The sequence below is a fragment of the Carcharodon carcharias genome, chromosome 10, assembly GCF_017639515.1.
Source record: "Carcharodon carcharias isolate sCarCar2 chromosome 10, sCarCar2.pri, whole genome shotgun sequence".
Classification (NCBI taxonomy): domain Eukaryota; kingdom Metazoa; phylum Chordata; class Chondrichthyes; order Lamniformes; family Lamnidae; genus Carcharodon; species Carcharodon carcharias.
This window is the reverse complement of record NC_054476.1, coordinates 14,712,878-14,735,226: the sequence shown is the minus strand read 5'-3', so window position 1 is coordinate 14,735,226 and position 22,349 is coordinate 14,712,878. Positions and strand designations below refer to the sequence as shown.

Here is a 22,349-nt window from a genome sequence, read left to right as displayed (position 1 = left end):
AAGCCTCTGTCTTAGTTTTGATTTCACCAACTGGCTTGGATCCGTGTAACATGGTGGCAGAGAATGGTTGCCTAAAGGTGAAGATTAGAAACTAGGAAGAATATTTTTTCAGACAGAGAATTGTAATCAGAGTTACAGACAGAAGTCAGTTATTGGGGTTGCTTTTGAAGAATGGCTGAAACCAAGTATAAAATACAGAGTATGATTTTCCACTGTTGATCTGTGAAGACCAGTGGAAGAATGAAATGGAACGAATATATATCAACACAGGTTATGTTCTTACAAAAGAAAAAGCAAGGTATGGCCTTGGCAATTTTGTTTCCCACCAGAACCACGATTAGGCGCAAAGTATTTTCTCGTCATTTGGACACTGAGGAAGTTTTGGATAATTTCTTAAAAGTTAAGGACAAAATTCATAAGAAAGATGATCATTTAAATGCTTATGAGCTATGGCTAGGCTTTGATAAATTTAGAAGGGTGGGTGATTATTCCATAGATGAATATATTGTGGAATTTAACAGGTTTCCTAACAGATTGCAAAAATTTTATCTGGATATCCCTAATTTAGTGCTTGTTTTCAAATTGGTTGTGCTAAAGTAATGAAGATGGATAGGCTCCTGGTCTTGACTGGAGCTAGTTTCTCAGAAAGAGATATGCTTTTGGAAGAGATGTCTGTAGCCTTCGACTGGGAATTTCTGTGCCCACCTGGCGTCGGGAGTGTTTGGTGGCCTGAGCGGACAATATGACAAAAAGGCCAAAAATCGGTTTCAGGACATTGTGAAACCAGTTTGCAATTGTCTGGTAGGCTGTGTTCCCCACCATCGGACATCAGGAAACTCATTGTAATACATCAGCACACCATTACAAGGCCAGCCCACCAGACGCATCCACCCCCTGCTGGATCGTCCATCCACATCAGCGGGAAAACGCGCCGACATGTTTCACAACAGCATATATAAGGCATGCACTTGGCGGGCTGCACTTTGCTCGGGACTTGAAGCTTTGCTTGCCTACCTTGCTTCAGTTAGCACTCGCAATCATCAGCGCCAGGCTACACAGACAGCAACACATCACTTTTAGGGTGGCTCACGGGTTGGGCTCTACCGACCAGATCAGCCATATTTGGGTGGCTTTTCAATGGCTGCAGGGAAAGGGCTTCCTTGGGGAAGGGAGAGAAGTGGCCTCAGAAAGGAAAGAGGTTGCAAGCCGAGGGCTGTACTGGGGTTGGAGGGCATCCCAGGGTGTGTGTGGGGGCACATGTTGATCTGTGCAAGTGGCCTTAAGGTGGTGAGGGTTGAAGAGGCAGTCTCCAGAGGAGATGAGGCTAGATAGACATGTGAGGGTATGTGTGTGAGAATGGGTGGTGATGTCTTTTGAGCTGGCAGTGAGTGAGATGCCAGTGAATGTGTGATGGGCTTGAGTGTGTGAGTTTAGAGTGATGAGATGGTTGCCATACCCTGGCTGCATGGATGAGATCATTCATCCTCTGTCTGCATTGGATGATCAACCTCTACTGTGCAGCATTGACACTGATCACCACTGCCATTGCCTACCAAGCTGTGGTGGTAATGTAGCTTCCCCTCCTGCAGCCAGAGCAGGGGTAGAGGACATCACAGTGGGGCCTCCATGGCATCCAAAAGGCACTCGAGGGCTGTAGTCTTCTTGCCTTTTGGGGCCATGTCTTCTTTGCTGCAGTCCTGGGCTGGAAGCCCTGAGCGCAGCCGTACTTTAAGTGTTATGCCTGGCGAGGTGACGGCATGGCGGGTGAATGAGAGCCTGCCCACCATGGAAATGGTGTGTTTCCTGGGAATGCATAAGTAATGTGGTGAGTTTGTGGTGATACAGCGTGAAAACCCACCATCGTAGCCGACTGCTTGCTACAATTAGTGTAAATCTGGGATAATTTCACCTTTAGAAAAATCCCGGTAAGCATTCATTTCCAGCCACTTTTATGACTATTTTACTGTTCAGCAGCAACGCAAAAGATGAGGATTCAATGCTGACAGCATTTCAAGACTGTTTAGATATGGGGGCGCAAACATCAATCTCAAAGAAGAAACATGAATAGAAGAAATGATGATACTTCTAACAGATGACAAGAATTGGGTAACTACTGCAGGAGAATGAACCTGAAGAATTACTGAGGAATGGTAAATAGGTGTTTCAGATGTGACTCAAAATAACATTATGCAATGAATTATCTGAAACAGAATAACATTCATTTTCCATTACCCCTCTGCGTCCTTCAGTAAAATTTTGAACCTATGCCAAATGGATGAGCAAACTACCAATGTATTTTGAAAAACAATTTGCCTTTGTTCCTTTAAACTCCTACCTCCTGATATCATCAATAGTTCTTCAACATTGTGATTTGAAATGTTAAGTCCTGGTAAGGGGGTACAATAATGCCCAGATTGTGTAAACTCTGAACCCACAGAGTTTTGAAAAATAATTGCCTTATCATGTTCCATAATTAATTTCATTTGAGCCATTTTCATAGACGGCTTACTCAACAGTAAGGGTGCTTCTTACTTTTTTTGAAATGACACATGACAAAGAAGGATCGGAAGGGGAAGGTGACAATACTGATCAGCCAGAAGGAATTGTACTAGTCACCAGAAGCTTTAGCCCGTTAATGGGTGTACTAACTGCAGACTCATCCAGTTGTGCTGTATTAGACAGTGGGTCACATCCACAGTATGTAGAATAGATAGGTTAAAGTGTTACTTGGATTACCCAAATAGTAAAGGCCGAAGTAAGGTTGAGGAATATGAGAGTTCAGCATTCTTCAGGTTTGTGGACACTAACACGTTAAAATCATTAAAGGGAGCGGTGATTCCGTGTAGAGTAGTCAGGGGTAAAACATTTTTATCAGCACAGATGTGGTATCCAGCGGAATACCCTTACTGTTGAGTAAACCATGTATGAAAAGGGCTCAAATAAAACTAGTTATGCAACATGATGAGGTAATTATTTTTGGGAAACCTGTAGATTTACAGTTTACACAGTCTGGACATTATTGTACCCCCCCCTTAACAACACTTAGGGCAGAATCTTTGGCTCGGTGAGCGGGGAGGGGGCCCGCTCGCTGAGGCGTTAAAAAGACGCGGGGTGACGTCGGGCGTGTGTCCAGACATCGCCGCGCGTCATTTAGATTTTCAGTTCGGTGGGCACGCACCAGAGTCGGCTGCGCGCCCACCTAACTTTCAAAGGCCTATTAAGGCCATTTAACTAACAATTAGAATAATTAGCGGAGCTGCCCGTCCAACCTTAAGGTTGGTGGGGGGGGGGGGGGGCAGGCGAAGAACCCAGGCGGCCTTCGCATTTTTCACGGGATCTCATCCGCGGGCGGGATGATGTTTCATGAATGATTGTAAGTTGTCTCAGAAATTTTTATTGAAATCAATGCACACGTTCCAGCTCATGTGACAGTTTCACATGATGGGGACATGTCATAGAAAAATTATTCAACACTTTCCTGAGGCACCTCTGTGCGCCTCAGGGAGATCTCTGCACTCTTTCGCATGCACTCCCAACTCAGGGACCACCCCCCCCCCCCCCCCCCCCCCCCCCCAACCACAGGGAGCGCACGACACTTCTGGGTGCGAGGCATATGCTGGGCGGGCCTTAATTAGCCCGTCCGCGTAAAATGGCAGCGCGGACCCGATTGGGGGGTGGGGGGTGGGGGTCAATCGGGTCCACGCACGACTCCGCACAACCCCCCCGACAGGAGGAAAATTCTACCCCTAACATTTCTAATCAGGGGGTAAGAGTTTAAAGGCAAATTGTTTTAAAACTACGTCGAAAGTGTGCCCATCCATCCTTTCATGGGTTAAAAATCCTCCTAAAGAATGCAGGGTAATGGGTGATGAATATACTAAACTTATAGAAGAGATCAGCGAGAAACGTGATATACGTACAAAATATAGGAGGAGACTATCACAGCCCATAGTGAGTCCCCATTAGCAAGAACTTTAATGAACCTGTAGCAATGGACTTGAAGGTATGGGATTCCACTTATTCTGTTTCATGTCTAGCCCCTATATATTTAAAGGCCTCCGAAGCCAACGTTAAATTCCTTCTTGATTATGTCCATCACCCATTGCTCAAATCCTGCAGAACCTCCCCACAGAACTTCATCAGCTTGCACTATAAAGAGGCCTGCTAGTTTCTCCTTGTGACGCCAGTGGATCATTGCTCTGGGCCTGCCCTTAGCAGAACCCAACCCGTTGTCAGCAGGATGGACCTAACCGAGATACACCATATCCTTGACGCATCATTCAGGGGACAGCCAACCTCATCTCGCAGCCGGATAGGCACAGAAAAGGTACTTCCTGATGGCACGTGTAGAGCAAAGGCTAGACCAGTAACTCAGGGTTTCAAAGAAAGACGTGGGGCAGAATGCCGAGTTCGGTGGGCGGATGCGCACCCGACCCGGCCGAGTGTGAAATGACGCCCGATGATGTCGGGCGAGCGTCCCGATGTCACCGCGTGGTCCTGCGATATTTTGTCCGGCAGGCACACTGCCGACTCTAAAAGTCTATTAAGGCCATTAAAAAGGCAATTAAATTCAAATTTACGCTGCCCGTCCAATCTTATGGTTGGCGAGCAGGCGAAAACGCCAAGCGGCCTTTGCTCGTTTTAGGAAACCTCATCCACTGGCCGGGTGAGGTTTCCTAAATCAAATCAAATAAAAATAAAAGCGTTACCCGTGAATTAAAAACACGCTCCTGCTCGTGTGACAGAGTCACATGAGGGGATCTGTTTTATGACATTTTTACTTGGTCCATTAATTTTTGTCAAAGAGCCAGCCCCGTACCTCAGGGAGATCGAAGCGCTCTTTCGCGCGCATGTGCAAAGTTTGCGTTGGACCTACTCGCTCTCCTCCCCCCCATCCGCACGGGCAGCGCTGAGCGCCGCGACTCACATTCCATGCTGGGCGGGCCTTAATTGGCCCGCCCGTGTAAAATCGCAGCGCAGTGCCAATCGCAGGCGGCGTTCGGCTTCCCGCCCATCCCCGCTGAGCACCCCCGCCAAGGGCCAAATCCTGCCCTTGGTAATCAAAATATCAGAGTGGATTCCCCTACTGCGGGAAAAGTGAGCTTGAAGACTCTCTTGGCTGTTTTAGCAACATATTCCCGGGAATGTAAATCGATTGCCATAGAAGCTGCATTTTTGCCGGGTGAGAAATTTCAAAGGCAAGTGTTTTTGAAATCACCTAAGGAAGCTGGCGAGATAGAAGAGAAACTGTGGGAGTTAAACAAGTGTGCTAATGGGTGGAATGATGCATCAAGGATGCGGCATTTCTCAGTTAGGTCCGCCCTGCTGCAAATGGGCTGTGTTCAGCTAAAGACAGACCCAGCAATTTTCTATTGGCATCACAAGGAGAAACTAGCAAGCATCTTTATAATGCACGTTGATGATTTTCTGTGGGGAGGTTCTGTAGAATTTGAGCAATGAGTGATAGTTAAATTAAGAAGGAATTTAAGGTTGGAAGTCAGGGGCTTTTAAATATGTACATCTAGATATTAAGCAGAATAAGTCGGGACTGACCTTGAATTGACAATCCTACTTGGGAAGATAAGTTTTATTGGACAACTGAACTGGTTGTGCACTCAGACTAAACCTGATGCCAATTAAGACATGTTGGAACTGAGTACTATGATGAAACATGCTACAGTTCAGGAAGTTCTGAAAGCAAATAAAACATTGAAGAAATAAATTAAATTCAGAGAAATGTGCGCTCACGTTTCCAGCCTTGGGTGATCCAGAAGATATGTGGTTAGTCATTTTTAGCGCCACTTCACTTGCCAATTTTCCAGTTTGATATTCTAGCACAGCGGAGTTTGTCACATTCTTGGTGGGTAAGAATAATAAATGTTGTCCATTGGCCTGGGGAGCGAAGAAAATAAAAAAGGTAGTTAAAAGCACAGAGATAAAAACAAAAAAACTGCGGATGCTGGAAATCCAAAACAAAAACAAAAACAGAATTACCTGGAAAAACTCAGCAGGTCTGGCAGCATCGGCGGAGAAGAAAAGAGTTGACGTTTCGAGTCCTCATGACCCTTCGACAGAACTTGCGTTCGAGTCCAAGAAAGACTCTTTCTTGGACTCGAACGCAAGTTCTGTTGAAGGGTCATGAGGACTCGAAACGTCAACTCTTTTCTTCTCCGCCGATGCTGCCAGACCTGCTGAGTTTTTCCAGGTAATTCTGTTTTTGTTTTTGTGTAGTTAAAAGCACCTTGGCTGCTGAAACACTGACATTAGTAGAAGCAATAGATATGGGGGTGTACTTATCTAATATTCCGGAGGAAGTCCTATACAAGGGGCAATCTGAGAAGAACAACAAAAATCGCTGAAAAACTCAGCAGGTCTGGCAGCATCTGCGGAGAGAAAGACAGAGTTAACGTTTCAAGTCCGTATGACTTCTTCAGAGCTAAAGAGAAGTACAAAAGTGGTGAAGTATATACTATTTAAAGGGGGGTGGGGGGGGAACAGGTGAAGCTGGATAGAAGGAAGCAAAGGAGAGATTGCAAAAGATGTCATAAACAAAGGGTCAGAGGCATGTTAATAGCACTGGTACTGGCTAAAGGAGGTGCTAATGGTGACATTAAGAGTAGAAATCAGAATGTGATAGTAGCCGGACCAGGGTAAGCACTCTGGAAAGGACAACATGAGCAAGTGACAGGTGGCGGGGGGGACAGTGGTGGGAAAAAGATTGAAAGTAGGCTAGTAGGTGGGGATAAAACAATGAGTAAAAATGGAAATAAATTTTTAAAAAGAATAAATAATAAGTGGAAAATAAATAAATTAATTAAGTAATTAAAATTGTAAAAAGAGGGTCAAACACGGGTGGGGATGGAGGAGAGAGCTCACGGTCTGAAGTTGTTGATCTCAATATTAAGTCTGGAAGGCTGTAAAGTGCCGAGTTGGAAGATGAGGTGCTGCTCCTCCAGTTTGCGTTGAGCTTCACTGGAACATTGCAGCAGGCCAAGGACGGACTTGTGGGCATGAGAGCAGGGTGGAATGTTGAAATGGCAAGTGACAGGGAGGTCTGGGTAATGCTGATGGAAAGACCGAAGGTGTTCGGCAAAGCGGTCACCCAGTCTGTGTTTGGTCTCTCTAATGTAGAGAAAACAAATTGAGGGAAGTGCAAGTGAAGCGCTGCTTCACTTGAAAGGAGCGTTTGAGCCCTTGGACTGTGAGGAGGGGGGAAGTAAAGGGGCAGGTGTTGCACCTTCTGCGATTGCATGGGAAGGTGCCGTGGGAGGGGGGTTGACGTGTTGGGAGTGAAGGAGGAGTGTCCCGGAGAGAAGTGTCCCTACGGAATGCCATTGAGATGGGGGGGCAGTGAAAGGAAGATATGGCATCACGCTAGAGTTGGCGGAGATAGCGGAGGATGATCCTTTGAATGCGGAGGCTGGTGGGGTGAAAAGTGAGGCCAAAGTAGACCCTATCATGGTTCTGGGAGGGAGAGGAGAGAGGAAAGTGTGAGGGCAGAGGCGTGGGAGATGGGTCGGATACGGTTGAGGGTTCTGTCAACCACCGTGGGCAGGAAACCTCGGTTGAGGAAGAAGGAAGACATGTCAGAGGAACTGTTTTGGAAAATGGCATCAGTGGAACAGGTGCGACGAAGGCAAAGGAACTGAGAGAATGGGATTGGAGTCCTTACAGGAAGCAGGGTGTGAGGAGCTGTAGTCGAGGTAGCTGTGGAAGTTGGTGGGCTTGCAATGAATATTGGTGGACAGTCTATCACCAGAAATTGAGACAGAGAGGTCAGGAAAGGGAAGAGAAGTGTCAGAGATGGACCACGTGAAGGGGTGGAAATTGGAAGCAAAATTGATAATTTTTTCCAGGTCCAGACGAGAGCATGAAGCGGCACCGAAGCAGTCATCAATGTACCAAAGAAAGAATTGTGGGAGGGGGCCTGAGTATGACTGGAACATATCCCATAAAGAGACAGGCATAACTGGGGCACATGCAGGTACCCATAGCCACACCTTTTATTTGGAGGAAGCGAGACAAGTTAAAGAAGAAATTGTCCACTGAGAGAACAAGTTCAGCCAGACAGAGGAGAGTGGTGGTGGATGGGGATTGTTCGGGCCTCTATTCAAGGAAGAAGCAGAAAGCCCTCAGTCCATCCTGGTGGGGGATGCAGATGTAGAGGGATTGGACGTCCATGCTGAAGAGGAAGCAATTCGGGCCAGGGAACTCTTCACCTCTTCACTCCTCATTTTCTACCTTTTTTCCCACCACCATCCCCTCCCCCCACCTCACCCCCACTAGGGCCATTTGACTTGCTCATGTTATCCTTTCCAGAGTGCTTACCCTGGTCCAGCTGCTATCACATTCTGATTTCTACTGTTAATGTCACCATTAGCGCCCCCTTTAGCCAGTACCACCACCACTAATACACCTTGACCTTTGGTTTATAACATCTTTTGCAATCTCTCCTTTGCCTCCACCTATCACTGGCTTTCTATCCAGCTTCACCTGTTCCACCCCCCTTAAACAGTGTATATTTCACCGCTTTTGTACTTCTCTTTAGCTCTGAAGAAGAGTCACACGGACTCGAAACATTAACTCTGTCTTTCTCTCCACAGATGCTGTCAGACCTGCTGAGATTTTCTAGCGATTTTTGTTTTTGTTTCAGGTTTCCAGCATCCGCGGTATTTTGCCTCAATCTGAGAAGAGTTTGCCCATAGAATGCCATTAGCATTATCTTTGGGACAATGTTCATTCGACCAAGGGTGTCACTGAAAGAAAGTTAAGAATTGACCTTGCTAGCATAAAAGAAATGTTGGAAAGATGAAAGATTTCCAAAATAGAATGGATCGATCCAAGTCACCAATTGTCAGAATGTTTTACGAAGAGAGGTGCATGGTCCAAGGAATTATTAGATGTACTGGAAGAGGAACGCCTTGTGTTATAATAAGGAAATGGAAAACTAGTATTTTCTTCGCAAGCATTACCCAGACCTCCCTGTCACTTGCCATTTCAACACTCCACCCTGCTCTCATGCCCACATGTCCGTCCTTGGCCTGCTACATTGTTCCAGTGAAGCTCAACGCAAACTGGAGGAACAGCACCTCATCTTCCGATTAGGCACTTTACAGCCTTCTGGACTGAATATTGAGATCAACAATTTTAGATCATGAACTCTCTCCTCCATCCCCACCCCCTTTCCGATTCTCCCCGCCCCTTATTTTCCAATAATTTCTATAGATTTTTCTTTTCCCACCTATTTCCATTATTTTTAAATGTATTTCCATCCATTGTTTTATCTCTACCTTTTAGCCTATTTCGATCCCTTCCCTTCACCCCACCCCCACTAGGGCTATCTGTACCTTGCTTGTCCTGCTTTCTACCCTTAATTAGCACATTCCTTAGAAAGTATCACCACCTTCGACACCTCTTTGTCCTTTTGTCTGTGACATCTTTTGGTTATCTCCACCTATCACTGGCCCTTTATCCAGCTCTACCTGTCCCACCCCCCCCACCCCACTTAAACCAGCTTATATTTCACCTCTTTTCTATTTTTATTTAGTTCTGTTGAAGGGTCATTCGGACTCGAAACGTTAACTGTGTTCCTCTCCGCAGATGCTGCCAGACCTGCTGAGTTTTTCCAGTTATTTTTGTTTTTGTTTTGGGTTTCTAGCATCCGCAGTTTTTTGCTTTTATCTTAGTATTTTCTTTGATTGCTTTGTAATTACTTATACATGGTAAAGAAGAAAAATGATTTCCTTAAAGAGGGGGAATATGGGATCTATTAATAGTTGGCTGTACTACAATGTGAGGCATAGAAGATGAAAACAAATGTACAATTGTGTTTCTTTTCTATTAGTTTAAAAAGTTGCTCTTGTGTTCCTTGAAAAAAAAGTTACAACTTAAAGAGGGGAATCTGTCATTATTATTGGCAATTACATTGTTAATTTTTAATGGCAATTACATTGTTAAACAGGTGATGGGTATTTATACACCTATAAGTGGGGATAACTGGAGTGGAGGAGTGTTAGTTCTGCATGAAGCCAATAAACTCTCTCTGTAAGGAAAGACTCTCTGTCTTAGTTTTGACTGACTTGGATCTGTGTAACGGTGGGGAAGTTATAGGGAACCATTATCAGGGACAAAGTAAACTTTCATTTGGAAAGATATGGGTTAATCAAGGAAAACCAATACATATGTGATAAAGACAAATTTTGCTAGACTGTCTCGATTGAATTCTTTGAGATTGTTCAAAGTGTAGATGTATACCTGAAGTTTTGAAAGGCATTCAGCAAAGTGCCACATGGAAGACTTGTTGGGAAGAGGAAACCCGTGGAATGAAGGGGCAAGTGGTTGTACGGATATAAAAAATGGTTTAGTGATGGGGAGCAGAGGGCGATGGCAGATGAATGTTTTTCTGATCGACTGGGAGGTGGTTTGCAGTGGTTCTCCTCAAGGATAGTTTTGTCTCTATTGCTCTTCCCCCTGCCCCACCCCCCAACAGTGCTGTGAGTGTACCTACACTGCATGGACTGCAGCAGTTCAAGAAGGCTACTCACCACCACCTTCTCAAGGGCAACTAGCGGTGGGCAATAAATGCTAGCCTAGCCTGCGACACCCATATCCCACTTTTTAAAAAATTAATTCACGGGAAGTGGGCTTCGCTGGCTGGGCTAGAATTTATTCGCAATCCCTAATTGCGCTGTTTTCTTGAACTACCGCAATCCATGTTGTGTAGGTAAACCTACAGTGCTGTTAGGAAGCGAGTTCCAGGATTTTGACCCAGCGACAGTGAAGGATCAGCGATATATTTCCAGGTCAGGATGATGAGTGACTTGGAGGGGAACTTCCAGGTGGTGATGCTCCCATCTATCTGCTGCCCTTGTCCTTCTAGATGGTAGTGGTTGTGGGTTTGGAAGGTGCCGTCTAAGGAGCCTTGGTGAATTCCTGCAATACATCGTGTAGATGGTACACACTGCTGCTACTGTATGTCAGTGGTGGAGGGAGTGAATGTTTGTGCATATAGTGCCAATCAAGTGGGCTGCTTTGTCCTGGATGGTGTCAAGCTTCTTGAGTGTTGTGGGAGCTGTACTCATCCGGGCAAGTGGAGAGTATTCCATCTCACTCCTGACTTGTGCCTTGTAGATGGTGGACAGGCTTTGGGGAGTCAGGAGGTGGGTTACTCGTTGCACAATTCCTAGCCCCTGACCTGCTCTTGTAGTCACAGTATTTATATGGCTAGTCCAGTTCTGCTCAATGGTAACCCCTCCCAGGATGTTTATAGTGGGGGCTTCAGTGATGTTAATGCCACTGAACATCAAGGGGCGATGGTTGGATTCTCTCTTGTTGGATATAGTCATTGCCTGGCACTTGTGTGGCTCAAATGTTACTTGGCACTTGTCAGCCCAAGCCTGGATATTGTCCAGGTCTTGCTGCATTCGGACATGGACTGCTTTAGTATCTGAAGAGTCACAAATGGAGCTAAACATTGTGTAATCATCAGCGAACATCCCCACTTCTGACCTTATAATGGAAGGAAGGTCATTGATGAAACAGCTGAAGGTGGTGGGCCCAGGACACTACCCTGAGGAACTCCTGCGGTGATGCCTTGGAGCTGAGTTGACTGACCTCTGCTCGCTTCAGCAGCACATATACTAAAATTGGAATGATACAGAGGAGATTAACATGGCCCCTGCACAAGGATGACACGCAAATTCCTGAAGCTTTCCATATTTCCTGTGTCTGAAACTGAAGGTGGTTGATGAGAAGAAACCAGCTCCCAAGAAGGGAGCCAAGAAAGCCTTAGAGAAACCGGCAGCAAAGGGCGGCAAGAAGCAGCAAAGGTCGAGGAAGGAGAGTTACTCTATCCACATGTACAAAGTGATGAAGCAGGTTCACCCCGACACCGGCATTTCCTCCAAGGCCATGAGTGTCATGAACTCATTCGTCAGTGATATTTTCGAGCGCATCGCGGGTGAGGCTTCCCGCCTGGCCCATTACCACAAGCGCAGCACCATCAGCTCCTGGGAGATCCAGACTGCTGTTGCCCGGGGAACTGGCCAAGCACGCCGTCCCGGGGGTACAGAGGTGGTGACCGAGTACACCAGCTCCAAGTAAAACTCCGCAATGGACTGAGAAAGCAACCACAGCCATCTTCTTTGTGCTAGGTATGACTCCAACCAGCGGGGAGTTTTCCCCCAATTCCCATTGAGTCCAGTTTTGCTAGGGCTCCTTGATGCCACACTCTGTCAAATGCAGCTTTGATGTCAAGGGCAGTCACTGTCACCTCACCTTAAGAGCTCAGCTCTTGTGTCCATGTTTGAACCAAGACTGTAATGAGGTCAGGAGCTGAGTGGCCCTGGCGGAACCCAAACTGGGTGTCCGTGAGCAGGTTATTGCTAAGCAAGTGCTGCTTGATAGCGCTGTTGATGACCCCTCCCATTACTTTACTGGTAATGGAGAGTAGACTGATAACTGGTAATTGGCTGGGTTGGATTTGTCCTGCTTTTTGCGTACAGGGCACATCTGGGCAATTTTCCACATAGCCTGGTAGATGCCAACGTTGTAGCTATACTGGAACAGCTTGGCTAGGGACATGGCAAGTTCTGGTTCCATGAATGAATGAAAATAAATAAATAAGCTAGACCCAGTATATGGCACAGTATTATAAAGTTTGCAGATGAAAAGAGATTTAGCAAGATTGTAGATAGTGATGAGAGCAGTTGTAAATTACAGGATAGCCTGTGGTCAAGCATGTGGACAAATGTGAAGTGATGTACCTTTGGAGGAATAATATGGAAAGATTGTATACTAGAAATGGCATGAATCTAAAAGCACAAATGAGCAGAGAGGGTTTGGTGTCGATATGCACAAATCCTTAAAGGTGGAAGGGCAAGATGATAAGGTGGTTAAGAAAGCCTATGGGTCACTTGTGGTTATAAATAGAGGCATAAAATATAAGTAAATCCTGCTGGGAACTTTATGAATCACTGGTCAGACCTCAGCTGGAGTATTGTGGACAGTTCTGGGCTCCTCTCTTCAGGAAAGATACAAAGACCTTAGAAAGGGTATAAAGGAGGTTTACTAGAATGTTACTGGCGATGAGCAACTTCAGTTGCGAGGACAGGTTGGGAAAGTTAGGACTTTTCTCCCTGGAGCAAGGAACATTAATGGGTGACCGAGCAGAGGCTTTCAAGATGATAAGAGATTTTGTTAGAGCAGTTCAAGTTATTCCCTTTGGGTGAGTGGCTCAATAACCAGGGGTCATGGATTTAAAATCATGGGCAGAAGATTTAGAAGGGAGATGAGGAGAGAGGTACATTCTACCTGAAGTGTTGGTGGAAACTGAAATTAATAATGTTAAAAGGTAGCTAGATCAGTACTTGAGAATGAGGAACTTACAGGGTTATGGCAAAAAACAGAGCTGTGAGACTCAGTGCAACTACACATTCAAAGAGCCAGCACAAGCAGGTTGGGCTGAATGGCTTTTCCCATGCTATAAGCCCCTATGATTCCATGAATGAGGAAAAATAGATACCTTGACCTTTTCTGTTATGAGCAAATGACATAATTAAATGCTGTGGAAATCAATAGGAGGCATTGCATTAGCTGTACATCAAAGTCTTGTATAAATTAGAGACCTTACTTTGCTCTGCTGGTATAATTGTATATTTTTGAAAAATCTCTCCTGCACAAAAAGGCATCTTTGTCTGTATCATTTTTCTGCTAGTATGTTACGACCTGGAATGTACTGCCTGAAAGGGCAGTGGGAGCAGCTTGAAAAAGGAATTGCATGACTATGGGGGTGAATAGGGGAGTATCATTAATTGGATAGTTTTGTTTCAGAAATAAGGCACAGGCTGCCAAATAGCCCCCTTCTGTGCTATATGACTGCAATGTCTATAACTTGGTATAAAGGCTTCTACATAAACTATGTGTTGACCTCATTGCAGTACAATTTTCCAAGGGATACTGCTGGGTTTATTTTAGTTGTTGTTTTGCTTTGTAGTACAAAATAAACTGCTTCAAGTCATTCTTTGTACTATCAGCAATTTAAAAGAGAGCTCTGTTGGTTATCAAAATAAATGGGTTGACCATACGGCCTGGATTTTTCTGGGCCTATTGGAAACAGTTGAATGGGATCTGCTTTCCCAGAAGGAAAGAACAGTAAAAACTGGAAATAAGAGTGCTGGCCTGAACTGATCTTGTATACTTTAAAAAGGAACATCACTAAAAAATGGTAAATAAGAGCACTGGTCCAAACTGGTCTTGTATGCCATAAGGTATACCAGTAAAAACTGGGAAAAAAGAGTACTGGTCTGAAGAGTTTCTCCTTTTTGGGTTCTTCAGGTACTGAATTCCCAGCAATACACATTGTTAACCGCTGAAAGGACCCCTCCCCAGCCTAGTTACTGTTACCATCATTTCAGGCCGCTGATTAACTTAGAATCACAGAATGGTTACAGCACAGAAGGAGGCCACTCGGATTGTTGTGTCTGTGTTGGCTTGCTCCAAGAGTAATTCACCTAATCCCATTCCCCTGCCTTTTCCTTATAGTTCTGCAAGTGTTTTCTTTTCAGATAATTAGTCAATTCTATTATGAAAGCCACAATTGCATTTGCTTGCACAACACTCTCAGACAGTGCATTTCAGATTCTAACCACTCTGCACAAAAATGTTTTTCCTCATGTCAAAGAACAAAGAACAAAGAAAAGTACAGCACAGGAACAGGCCCTTCGGCCCTCCAAGCCTGCGCCGATCATATTGCTCGTCAGCTAAAACATTTTGTACTTCCGGGGTCCGTATCCCTCTATTCCCATCCTATTCATGTATTTGTGAAGCTGCCTCTTAAACACCACTATCGTACCTGCTTCCATCACCTCCTCTCGCAGCGAATTCCAGACACTCACTACCCTTTGCGTAAAAAACTTGCCCTGCACATCTCCTCTATAGTTTTCTCCTCTCACCTTAAATCTATGTCCCCTAGTAATTGACTCTTCCACCCTGGGAAAAAGCTTCTGACTATCTACTCTGTCCATGCCACTCATAATTTTGTAAACTTCTATCAAGTCGCCCCTCAATCTCCGTTGCTCTAGTGAGAACAATCTGAGTTTCTCCAACCTCTCCTCATAGTTAATAACCTCCAGACCAGGCAGCATCCTGGTAAACCTCCTCTGCACCCTCTCCGATGCCTCCTTATCCTTCTAGTAATGTGGTGACCAGAATTGCACGCAATATTCCAAGTGTGGCTTAACCAAGGTTCTATACAGCTGCAGCATGACTTCCCAGCTTTTATACTCAATACCCCTGCAAATGAAGGCAAGCATGCCATAGACCTTCCTGATTACCTTGTCCACCTGCATTGCCACTTTCAGTGACCTGTGGACCTGTACACCCAGATCCCTCTGCCCGTCAATGCACTTATGTGTTCTGCCATTTACTGTATAATTCCTGCCTGTACTAGACCTTCCAAAATGCATTACCTCGCATTTGTCCGGATTAAACTCCATCTGCCATTTCTCCACCCAAGTCTCCAACCGATCTATATCCCGTTGTCAATCCTCTTCACTATCTGCAACTCCTCCAACCTTAGTGTCGTCTGCAAACTTACTAATTAGCCCAGTTACATTTTCCTCCAAATCATTTATGTATACTACAAACAGCAAAGGTCCCAGCACTGATCCCTGCGGAACTCCACTAGTCACAGCTCTCCATTCAGAAAAGTACCCTTCCACTGCTACCCTCTGCCTTCTATGACCAAGCCAATTCTGTATCCGTCTTGCCAGCTCACCTCTGATCCCATGCGATTTTATCTTCTGTACCAGTCTGCCATGAGGGACCTTGTCAAAGGCCTTACTGAAATCCATGTATATAACATCCAATGCCCTTCTGTCGTCGATCATCTTTGTCACTTCCTCGAAAAACTCGATCAACTTAGTGAGACATGACCTCCCCTTCCCAAAACTATGCTGCCTCTCACTAATAAACTCATTTGCTTCCAAATGATAGTAAATCCTATCACGAAGAATCTTCTCCAATAATTTCCCTACCACTGACGTAAGGCTCACTGGCATGTATTTTCCTGGATTATCCCTGCTACCCTTCTTAAACAATGGAACAACATTGGCCATTCTCCAGTCCTCCGGGACCTCACCTGTAGCCAGTGAGGATACAAAGATTTCAGTCAAGGCCCCAGCAATCTCCTCCCTTGCCTCCCTCAGCACTCTGGGGTAGATCCCATCTGGCCCAGGGGACTTATCCACCTTAATATTCTTCAAGATGCCTAACACCTCTTGTTTGATCTCAACATGATCCAAGCTATCTACACACTCTTCCCTCGACAAATCACTTTGTACTTTTTGGCAGTCATCTGAGAGCAGTGTCTTCTGATTCTCGATACGCCTACCAATGGGAACAGTTTCTCCTTATCAACTCTGTTCAGACCCCTCATGGTTTTGAACACATCTATCAAATCCTCTCTCAACCTTCTCTTCTCCAAGGAGAACAGCCCAGCTTCTCCAATCCATCCATGTAACTGAAGTTCCTGATCCCTGCACTCATTCCCGTGAATCTTTCCTGCACCATCTTTAAAGCCTTCACATCCTTCCTGAAGTGTGGTGCCCAGTCTTGGACACAATACTCGAACCAGTGTTTTATACAGATTTAGTATAACTTCCTTGCTTTTGTACTCTATGCTCCTATTTATAAAGCATGGGATCCTGTATGCTTTACTAACCATGCCCTCAACATGCACTGCCACCTTCAATAATTTGTGCACCTATACCCCAGGTCCCTCAGCTTCTGCACCTCATTTAGAATTGTACCCTTTATTTTATATTGTCTCTGTGTTCTTCCTACAAAAAATGAAGCACTTCACACTTCAATGCATCTGCCACATGCCCATCCATACCTCCCATGTCTGTGTCCTTTTGAAGTTTAATGCTATCCTTCTCATAGCTCACAGTTTTGTGCTATCTGAAATTTTTGAGAGTCCTGTCCTGTGCACTCAAGTCCAGGCCATTAATGAGGGGCAGATAAAAAAGTGAAGTTGAGAACACAATCAGATCAGCCTTGATCTTACCGAATGACAGAGCAGACTCAAAGGGCCAAATGGCCTACTCCTGCTCCTAAGACCTACCTTTCTATGTATAATGTATATCAAAAAAAGCAGGAGCTCTAATGCTGACCCCTGGGGTACCTGACTATAAAGCTTCCTCCAGTCCGAAAAAAATAACTGTTTACCACTACTCTCTGTTTCCTGTCAGTCAGCCAAATTGGAATGCATGCAGCTTCTGCCCTTTTACTCGTTAAGCTCTAACTCTGATAAAGGCATTTATCAAATGCCTTTTGGAAGTCCATGCACACTACATCAACTGCGTTATCCTCAAAAAACCTCTGTCACTTCATCAAAAAAATAACTCAAATTAGTTAAACACGTTAGTTAAAAACCTCACATTTTTTGGTGTGTTTTATCCCTTTGGAATGTTTACCCCATGTCTAAAGAAGCAAGATTTAGATAGAGCTGCACTATTGGTGACTCCCTCCTGAATAGTTTGATTATATTCATGAATGGTCTCACAGAGGGAGGAGCAGGATGGCACGGCACAGGAGGCAGTACCCACAGAGTGGGTGTTTAAAGAGCACTGCTCATACATGACCTTCACTGCAGAGCAATGTATGAGGTACCTTCACTTCAGATAAGAGGGCATCACCGAGCTATGTCACCTGCTGTAGCCACAACTTGAGCCTCATACCAGGACATGGAAAGTAGTGCCAGTTGTTGTCAAAGTTTTTGTGGTGACATTTTTAAGTTCTTTCAGACTGCTTCTTGAATTACATCAACAGCATCTCACAGTCCACCACTGTAGCAGAGAGGCTTCAAAACAGGAGAAACACCTAAATATACTTCCTTATGAATATAGCGAAGCAAGTGAAAAGAGCACTGGACTTTACTGTATGGTTGGTTTACCCAGCATGCATGGTGCAATGGACTGTACCCACTTTACCTTATGTGCCCCCGATCAACAATCTGGCACCGGTATTAAATCTACTTGCTCAATGTACAGCTAATTTTCAATCAGCAGCATGTGGGTTTGTATCAAGTAGCCTGGACAGCAGTTTTATTCTTTCATTCAACTCTTTCATTCTGTGCCATCTTTATTCTAAAGAAACCATCAAGTTACAGACTGCCTGCTGGGTGAAAATTTCAGCTCTGTGGCTTTGCTTCTGCTGGCATTACTGATGCTGAACCCTCCATAAATGTTGGGTGGAAGGCTCCCGGCATGTCCTACATGGCGCACCATGATTGTAAGGGCAAGGGCGTGCCACGCTTGCACTGGAAGCGTGCGGAGTGAAAAGACTGTGACACAAGGCACTGTCTTAGTGCTGATTTGGCTCACAAGCTGCCATTTTGAACTTCACACGTCCTGTTAATGCCCTTTCTTAATCACCCCCAGCTGAACATGTGTTTAAAGTGTTCGCCAGAGGGCTTTTGGATTCATGAGGGAGTGATGTTGGACTTTGACAAGGAGGTCAGATGAGTTGGGAGCTGGGTAGGGTGAATGTCTGTCTGCTTTTGGTGATGGGGACTATAGTTACAGTAACACCTTGGAGCAAAGGAAGCAGAGATAGGAAGCTGTGAGCAGCGCGTGAGGGACTCTCTGTACAAGGCTGTATTGCACCAAGGGCCTACAGAAGGCACTGTTTTGACCTCCAGCGCAGCTAGGAGCAATGTCTGAGGCAGCTACCTTTCATTGACCTGTGACCACTTAGCAGAGTAAGGACAGCACTACCAAAGGCTTAAAATCACCGAGCCCTCAAATTCTATGCCAGCACATCCTTTCAGGTGGAAGCAGGTGACATTGCCAACATTTAGCAGTTCGCCTGCATCAGGAAGGTGACAGAGACCTTATCCGCCAAGAGGGGGAGCTTCGTTGCTTTGTTTTCTTACCAGAGCAGGAAGAGCAAACGTGTGGCTTTGCCGGGATAACAGGATTCCCAGTGATGCATGGTGCAATCAGCTGCAAACCCGTGGATCTGTGAGCCCCATATATTAATAGAGAGATGTGCGGCAATCATAAGGGCTACCACTCCATGAGCATGCAGTTGGTGTGCGAATATGCACAGCACGTTCTTGTCAGTTTATGCTTGCTATCCTGGCAGCAGCCGGAACACATTCGTCCTGTGGCGCTCAACCGCATCCACCACCTTTGGGGCATCGCAACCAATCAGACGCTGGCTGCTTGGCAATGCTTCCCACCCTCTGGGACACCACGACATCCCGACACTGTGTACAAACACAGGTAAATAGTGAGGATCGCTAATACTTGCCTCTCCACTTTCACTTACATCGCATGCAGTGTACCAAGCTGGACACCTTATTGCAGCCCAACAGAATACACATGCATTTTCCTTTCCACTCATAATGATAACCATTCCCTCCCAAAGTTACTAACACATCCTAAAATTGATTAAACATATTCACAATCCCTTTCTGCAAAAAAACAAAAAAAAAATGCTCAGGTTAGGGCACCTCTGGGCTTCAGCAAGGTCACCAAAGGAAAATTAGAGCAGCCTTTTTGGGGACTGAACGCTCAGGTAACTTGAATTTGGGTGGGTTTTTACAGCATAATCCAGGCCGAAGTGTTCTTTCAGTAATATTTGGCATTTTTGCAGTTCGGAAAATGATGGTGAACATGTTTAATCAATTATAGAATATGTTAGTAACTTTGAAAAGGAATGGTTGCTATTACCAGTGGAAAGGAAAGTACATGTGTATTCTGTTGGGCTGCAAAAAGACGTTAAGCGGCTGGATCACAGATACTCACTAATCTGTCATCAATACCACTATTAATAAAGCATTAGTTGTAAATTTGATCCAAATCCACTGTAATTTAAGTGTGAAGCAAGTTTAGCTTACAACAAGAGCCTGAAATGTACAACAACGTAATTTTAGCAAAGGGCAGGCACTTAATCATGGTTAGTGTTAAACCTTTAGAATCACGTTACAAGGCTGCAGATGTTGTCCTTAATCTAATTATACCCATGCAGTTCCATTGAACCCCCTTCAAAAAGGTATAAAACTTTGTAACATTGTGTGGGTTGGGTTAAAAATTAGATTAATTGCTGGCTTTTCACATAACTGCATGGATGATGGCAAGGAAAAATTGGTCAGAATTTAATTATCAGTTATTTGTGTGTGAATTATGTTTTGATAGATGTGTATATGTTACCAAAATAATATTAAGAGTATCTAAAGCTTTGAAATTTATTTTTGGGAAGAGATTCAGTGGTGATTTTTGCCAAATACTTACAATGCTATAGAGGTGGCCAAGAAGGGGCCTTACGCTAAAACACCTATTTAGCCCATGTTTAGTGGAAGATGCCATCTTGAAAAATAATTGCAGCCAGGGCTAGAAATGTCTGCATGGAAATGCCTGATAGCCCTTATTAAAGAGGCTGCACAGCATTTTGGTGGCTAGCGCTTCAACTAACACCCACTGACTAGTTGTTTGAAAGTAATCATGGCATTCATGTCAGTTTCAAATGCTACTTAAAGGGATACTTACCGCTTGGTGGAATGCGCATCATTTCATGGTCATTGCTGCTGGAGCTATGACGAGGACCTCTGAAGCACATTGGGAGTCTTTCTGGGCCACTTAAACACTTGTAAAACACAGAATTTATTCCAGAAATTCTCTGAGGATGTCCCTTAAAAAGAGGAAGTGCCATGCTGCTAGCCCACCTTGCTGAACACCTTATGAGTCACCAGGAAGAAGGGAGTGCTTGGTAATCAGCATCTTGTTAGGGATCCCCCTTGGTCTGGATGAAGAATAGGAAGAATGCTTTCCATAGCCTTGACTATCCTGATCAGATCATTGTTCGCTGTGCATTTTGCAAACTTGCAAATGGGCCACTTTTGGACTGGAAAAGTACCCAGTGTACCTCAGGTTACCCCGGAAAGGCAAGATAAGCAAACCATTTCATATTGCTACAATGCAGGGGCTACATGAGTGGTATTTCCTACTAACAGATGCTGTTCTCAGATGGTTATGCCTACCACACAATTGAGCAACATTGTGTATGAATTTTAACGCTGGTGCAATGTCAGCCACGTAAACTATATGTCTCAACAATTGGCTGATCGAATCAAAAAGCATGTTACTTCGGTTGTTCACGATAGGCAGCGTACAGACCACACTCAACTACCCCACGCTTGCAAACCCCAAAGCAAAAAGCCTGCTGTTCGATGTGATTCCACGATTGGGCAGGCACTTACTGAAAAATCCTGAGTGTGCTAATAGCTACACTAACAACCAATATAAGATAATCAGTTGAACTCGTAACACGGCTCATTTACGCTTGCTGGAAGTGGAATACATTCATCTGCAAGGACCCGTTTTCTGCAAACAAAAGGAATATGTTCAAGCCTTGTGCATTTTTTAAATTACCCAGAAGAACAGGGAGCCTGATGTTCCTTATTGCTTTCACCTCGGCCAATCAGAGTTGACTTGACGCCGATTCAGCGCCCCTTTTCTTCTCAGGTATAAATTGTTGTGATCATTTGAAATTTGGCATGCTTGCATTTGCCCTGATGAATGCAAGGTGAGAAGCTTCAGCAACATGTCTCCCTTTTCAGCAATATCCAAGTTCTGCGCTACCAAGTGACTGAAAGAAAGATTGGATTGAGACAGGAGAAAGATAGAGAGAGAAAGAGAAAAAAGTAAGCTTTTTTGAAAATAAATTAATTAACAATTTTTAAAATTGATAATTTTATCAATTATCAAAACCTAAAGGAATGAGACTGAAAACTAGAAGGAACAGACATGTTCCTCCTGGCTCCACAAAATAACTGCAGGCCATTGCAGGCTCATCCTTGCCCCCTTTCAACCACCTGCTATCACCACAGCCCGTGAATTACTTATGAGCCTCGGTGCCTTGACTGACAACTGTATCAGTGTGCCTAATTGACACCGCAGCTCACCCGAATTATGATATGATGAGCCATGAGGACAATCCTTGTGCCTATCCACTCAGGCACAAACTGCTGTTTGCCTTTGGAATCATGTCTGATTTGAGGCTTTGGCCAATTTCCACCCCCGAGATTTATTACTTAAGATGCAAACTATAGTCAAATAAATCACCTGGGGGGTTTTCAGTTTCAATTCTGTTTAATTCATGTGAAGTCTGGCTTGAAAGGTGAACTGGCAATGGCATTGATAAAAATAAACCAACTTACAGATGCCAGAGATAGCTTGCCTTGAGGGTTCTTCGGCAAGAAAAACCGAGACACATGTATATCTGTACCCCAGACAGCTATGGGAAAGATCTATTGTCCTGTGTACTATATATATGTACACACAAAA

The 22,349-nt window shown here is 44.7% G+C and overlaps 1 non-coding gene across 1 annotated transcript; it reads left to right on the top strand.

Annotated features, from left to right (window-relative positions):
• Positions 1–11,615: 11,615 nt before the first annotated feature.
• On the top strand, positions 11,616–11,722 carry LOC121283683. Its single transcript, XR_005944331.1, has one exon. It is a non-coding gene; the product is annotated as a U6 spliceosomal RNA (small nuclear RNA).
• Positions 11,723–22,349: the final 10,627 nt, after the last annotated feature.